The sequence below is a fragment of the Schistocerca serialis genome, chromosome 11 (genome assembly GCF_023864345.2).
Source record: "Schistocerca serialis cubense isolate TAMUIC-IGC-003099 chromosome 11, iqSchSeri2.2, whole genome shotgun sequence".
Taxonomy (NCBI): Eukaryota; Metazoa; Arthropoda; class Insecta; order Orthoptera; family Acrididae; genus Schistocerca; species Schistocerca serialis.
Window position 1 is genome coordinate 36,014,419 of NC_064648.1, and position 6,000 is coordinate 36,020,418.

At 39.1% G+C, this 6,000-nt stretch overlaps 1 protein-coding gene across 6 annotated transcripts in view; it reads left to right on the forward strand.

Annotated features, from left to right (window-relative positions):
- Positions 1-5,201, forward strand: part of LOC126426814 (protein brambleberry-like) — a 207,469-nt gene extending 202,268 nt beyond the window's left edge. For all 6 annotated transcript variants that reach the window (XM_050088818.1, XM_050088822.1, XM_050088819.1 and 3 more), the window contains exon 13: positions 4,334-5,201. The gene's annotated coding sequence lies outside the window, so the exon portion shown is untranslated. The remainder of the gene's footprint in view (positions 1-4,333) is intronic.
- Positions 5,202-6,000: the final 799 nt, after the last annotated feature.

A 6,000-nucleotide genomic window follows, 5' to 3' on the forward strand; every position in this document is an offset into this window, starting at 1 on the left:
TCTCCTCAAGTCTCCAAGCTCTCTACCCTGTCCACCCTCTGGTCCACCGGATTCAGGACTGCCTACGCTTGCTCCACTTGGGGGGCGTCTGTGTGGCATTCCTCTGGATCCCAGGACACATTGGTATCTGTGGAAATGAGGCGGCCGATATAGTGGCCAAGGCTGCAGTCTCTCCAGCTATTCGCACGATTCCCTTCGCCGATCTACGGAGTGTTTTATGTCGTCGTGTTACTCTTTTATGGCACGCACATTGGTCGACACTTTCCAATAATAAATTGCGGGACGTGAAAGCTCTTCCCTGTGCTTGGACCTCTTCCTCCCACACGCGGCTTCGGGAGGAGGTAATTTGAACTAGACTCCGGTCAGGGCACTGTATTTTTAGCCATCGACATCTTTTAAGTGGTGATCCTCCCCCACTCTGTCCCCACTGCTCTCAGCTGTGAACGGTAAGACACCTTTTACTTGAGTGCCCCTATTTTACTCCGTTACCCGTCCATCTACAGCTGTCGCCTGATATATCTTCCATTTTAGCAGATGACATGCACTCAGCCGATCGCGTTCTCGAGTTTATTACTGCCATTGAGATGACGTCAGTCATTTGAAACTCTTTTTGGGGACAACCAACCCCCCTTCTATAGTGGTTTTTTAAGCTTTCCTTCTATTTTTAGTTTCTCCAGTTTTTTGAGTTTCGTTCCCATTTCTGCCTTTTCCTAAGTCACAGACTGGGCGCTAATGACCGTAGCAGTTTCGGGCCCTAAAACCATCACAAAAAAATAAATAAATAATCTTGCTCACCAGATGGTAGAGTTTTGTCAGGACTGGCTCTCCCAAAGCTGTCAGTAGTTCTAATGGAATGTCATCTACTCCCGGGGCCTTGTTTCGACTCAGGTCTTTCAGTGCTCTGTCAAACTCTTCATGCTGTATCGTATCTCCCATTTCATCTTCATCTACATCCTCTTCCATTTCCATAATATAGCCCTCAAGTACATCGCCCTTGTGTAGACCCTCTATATACTCCTTCCATCTTTCTGCTTTCCCTTCTTTGCTTAGAACTGGATTTCCATCTGAGCTCTCGATATTCATGCAAGTGGTTCTCCTTTCTCCAAAGGTCTCTTTAATTTTCCTGTAGGCAGTATCTATCTTACCCCTAGTGAGATAAGCCTCTACATCCTTACATTTGTCCTCTACCCATCCCTGCTTAGCCATTTTGCACTTCCTGTCGATCTCATTTTTGCGACGATTGTATTCGTTTTTGCCTGCTTCATTTACTGCATTTTTATATTTTCTCCTTTCATCAGTTAAATGCAATATTTCTTCTGTTACCCAAGGATTTCTACTAGCCCTCATCTTTTTACCTACTTGATCCTCTGCTGCCTTCACTGCTTCATCCCTCAAAGCTACCCATCCTTCTTCTACTGTATTTCTTTCCCCCATTACTGTCAATTGTTCCCTTATGCTCTCCCTGAAACTCTGTAAAACCTCTGGTTTAGTCAGTTTATCCAGGTCCCATCTCCTTAAATTCCCACCTTTTTGCATTTTCTTCAGTTTTAATCTACAGTTCATAACCAATAGATTGTGGTCAGAGTCCACATCTGCCCCTGGAAATGTCTTACAATTTAAAACCTAGTTCCTAAATCTCTGTATCACCATTATATAATCTATCTGAAGCCTGTCAGTATCTCCCGGCTTCTTCCATGTATACAACCTTCTTTCATGAAAGATGTAGATGAAGTTAAGGAATTCTGATACGTAGCAGTAAAATAACCAGTGACGGACGGAATAAGGAGGACATCAAAAGCAGACTAGCAATTGCAAAAAGGGCATTCCTGGCCAAGAGAAGTCTATCACATATCGGCCTTAATTTGAGGAAGAAATTTCTGATAATGTACGTCTGGAGTACAGCATTGTATGGCAGTGAAACATGGGCTATGGGTAAACCGGAACAGAAGAGCATGGAAGCATTTGAGATGTAGTGCTACAGACGAATGTGGAAAATTAGGTGGACTGATAAGGTAAGGAATGAGGAGGTTCTGCGCATAATCAGAGAGGAAAGGCACATGTGGAAAACACTGATAAGGAGGAGGGAAAGAATGGAAGGACATCTGTTAGGACATCATGGAGTGACTTCCATGGTACTAGAGGGAGCTGTAGAGGAAGACAGAGATTGGAATATATCCAGCAAATAATTGAAGATGTAGGTTGCAAGTGCTACTCTGAGATGGAGAGGTTGGCACAGGAGAGGAATTCATGGTGAGCCACATCAAACCAGTCAGAAGACCGATGACAACAACAAAAAATCCAGGAGTATAAACTTCGCTCTTAAAAGCAAGAATTCTGGTTTGTAGGCATTTCCAATACAGATCAGTTTTGTCTGTACTGTAAATTGTCTTCCTCTACAAATTCCTGAACCTCTTGCCAGGAGTAGTCAGGTGGCGCAACATTTGAACTAATCCACTCTCCTTGTCCAAAAGTTATATGAAACTGATTAGCCATCCAAATGAGACATTAAGTTCTCTGTCAAAGCCTAGTACGCTATGGAAAAATTTAACTTTTTCGACATTTATTGTGCCCAAAAGCAAAGATACCTTTTCCTCATTTTTGGTTAAACCATTGCAAAAGAGCAGCACCTAATTTATCAAATGTAGGTCTCATTGTACATTTTCTTGCAGATGGTCAACAACTAGAATCACATTTCCTACAAAATCTTATATTTTTTTCCTTATTCTTTTTAATGACCCAGTACCATAGTCAGCACCGAGTTTTCTGACAATTTCCCCCTTCTCACGTCTTTCAATTAATTCTAATTTTTTTTCCAATGTCAACACATTTATATAGCTTCTCAGTCATCTCTTTAGTATGTTTTGTTGACATACACCGACTAACATAACAAAACTGAGTGTTTTCAATTTACATGGAACAGCCTGGCTAACAGCAATAGAAACAGTACTCTGTTGTCACACACCAGTTGGTTAAAGTAAACAATCAAAAAGGCACTTATTGTCACATGGGAGGTTTTTTGTTGCTGTTTGCTGGATAAAAATATTGCTACTTTTTTGCAGGGATAAGCTGCACATGAATAATTGGAAATCTCTATACGTCTTTTCTCAGATGTTCCAGAGGAGCAAAAAGATGACTTCCTGGATATAACAGTGGATTCTTGTCCAAATTTTCATAGCCAAATGAAGAGTGAGAAATGGAGAAATAGAGTATCTAATTGACAAGTGTGTGGTCTAGCTAGCCAAAAAACTATTTAATTGCTTGAAAGTAATCTGGATAATTAAGAAAAACTTAGTGATTGGAGGAAAAGTCAAAATGTTTCACTAACAGGCGCTGCTAGCTATGTGATTGAAGTGTCAAAAAATATGAAAGCACAGCATAAATTCTCTTGATCTGTATACTCTCAGGAGTTGTTATAGTAGTAGTAATACTAATAATAATAATAACAACATACCAAACAATATTTAAATATATTATATTTCATGCTTTTTGAACAAAACTTCAAAATAAAAATAAAAATTCTGTCTTAAAGCAAGAAATAAAATAGGCTACAGAAACATTTGATGCGCCTTTGTACGATGCTCAAAATTGTGTATAGCAAATGAGAATCCTAGAATTTTAATGAGTACTAGAGGATATTCACCTGGTGTATTTTCACTCATTGGTGTTCTTATATAAAAAATTTATTAGCATCATGGCTTCTGTACATTATTTTGAACATTATTCTAAGTCATGTCTAATATTTCTCTAGTCTATTTTACTTAGTATGTTTGCCAAATCATTTCAGGAAGCATTTGAACATTTTTACCAACTTTTTTTTAATTCCGTTACTAATTAACCTTGAATTTGAGTACCTCCAATTTTCCATGCAAGTTTCTGCCTCGTCTTTTCTCTTCTTCCTTAAAGCCTCTAACTTGATCGTTACCAATAATTCAATGTTACTCCAACTCTTTCCTTTCACTGTTCTTCAAACCTTTGGTCAAATTACACACTGTGTTTCCTTTTAGGTAAGGACTGTTTCATGTATCCTACCATCCTTTCCTCCTGATGAAGCAATGTTTGTTTCAATCCTGGCGAGTTTGTGATGATTTTTAACTACTAATCCATCACATTTTGTGTAACTGTCAACATAGTTACAGTTTCCTGTTTGCTGCTTTTGTTTTTGACATAAATGTTTAATTATTGTAGGCACAGCAGTTTCCCAAATTGTGAACATGCTAGTTCTGTGTTGCTACTGTTGGGGAGCTGCACAATTGATGTACTCCTCCGAACAGTTGCACATCTCAGGTGCTCCTTTGCCAAGGACTATAAGTTTAGAACTGATATTTTGTTACAGGGAGCGATACTTCAGTAGTTGAGTGGAAGAGCGAGGCAGCTAACAATGAAGTATTTCTCAACTGGAGGACCCTAGAAATTGGAGCAGTTACATATTCCGCAAAGGGAAATTGCGGGCGTTGATTTATTAACAGTTTCTGGTGCTGGTAATAGCTTTGTGTCTGCTACCTGTGTGCATTTCCTAACGTGCTCCGCAATAAAATGCCTTGTAACCCCTTAGCTAAAAAAATCTCTCTCTCTCTCTCTCTCTCACTCACACACACACACACACACACACACACACACACACACACACACACACACACAGCTGTAGAAATGACCATCAAACTTGATAACTGGTGCTGATTAATTAAAACCAAATGACATTTTGTGTCTGGGCATTTACATCGAGTTGACAGTGGATTTGTGTCAATGTTCTAATGTGCATGCTCCTATTCCATTCTTTACAGTCAGTTTCAACATTTGCTGACCATGAAACAATGTATGTTAGGATTTTTGAAGAGGAATGTAGGCGGGATGTAACATTTAACCTACATGCATACAGATGGGATTATGTAGGCCATTAAGCGAATTTTGAAATAAGTTTTGAGGCCGGTGGTTTTAACATTGAGTGCCAGTATCGTCACCTTAGCGTTTGATACAAAACTTGCTGTGCATGTGTGATACTTGGTTTAATATACTACCAGTGGTCATTTTTCATTCTCAAAATTAAAACACACTATCCTGAAGCCTTGTAAGAACATTACTGTTTCCAACTATTGCTGTGACAGAGGTAGAAAATGCTTTAACAGGGCATTTGGAATCTTAATTTTATAATATTTATACTATCACTGGTGTTGGGAAACAGTAAAGATTATCTTCTGTCTCGATCTCTCTAATTTTCTTTGATCCCAAATGTAACCATCCAGTGACTATAAAATTTGAATAAATGCTTCAGAGTTTCTCGCTGCATCAGATTTATCAGGCTCGAGCTTTTGACGACTTAGCTGTCGCCATCAGGAAATATTTACGTGGGCCGCAGGTACTTCAGTTGGCCAATTTGTCACGGAGATACATCACAGAACTCCCCTTTGCTAAAAGATATTACATCAAAGTCTGTGACTGAAGAGCAATGGTAATTTCATTAGATAGTGGATGACTCACTTACCCCTCTGTTATATCCGTGATATAATTTGGCCAACTTAAATACCTAATGGGCTACTGAAATATTTCCTGTCAGTGACAATGGAGAAAGTCACCAAAAGCTTGAGACTTATAATTCTGACACAACAAGTACTCTGTAAGACACTAATTCAAGAATTTTACTATGAAAAACTACATTTAGCTATAAAACTTCTGCATGCAGTCTGATAGCCATTGAAAATTAATGCCAGCAGGGAAGATGTCCCACTGTTAAAAAAAAGAGAAGATAATTATTGGTCAGTTGCAACAAGAGGTTTTGTAGACAGTATGATAAGAACTTTCCTGACCAAGATTTGTGCTGTAGTCCATGTATTTTGCTTCTTGGCAGTTTAGTTTTCTTATTACTCTCCTAAAAATACTTGTGGCATAGCTGAAAATACTGGCACTGCTGGTGCTTGTGAAAATCTCATTTTACTGAAGTAGTTTGTCTTTTTATAGCTTTTCAAATGCACAGCATATGGTGGGGGCTAGTACAGAAATTGCTTG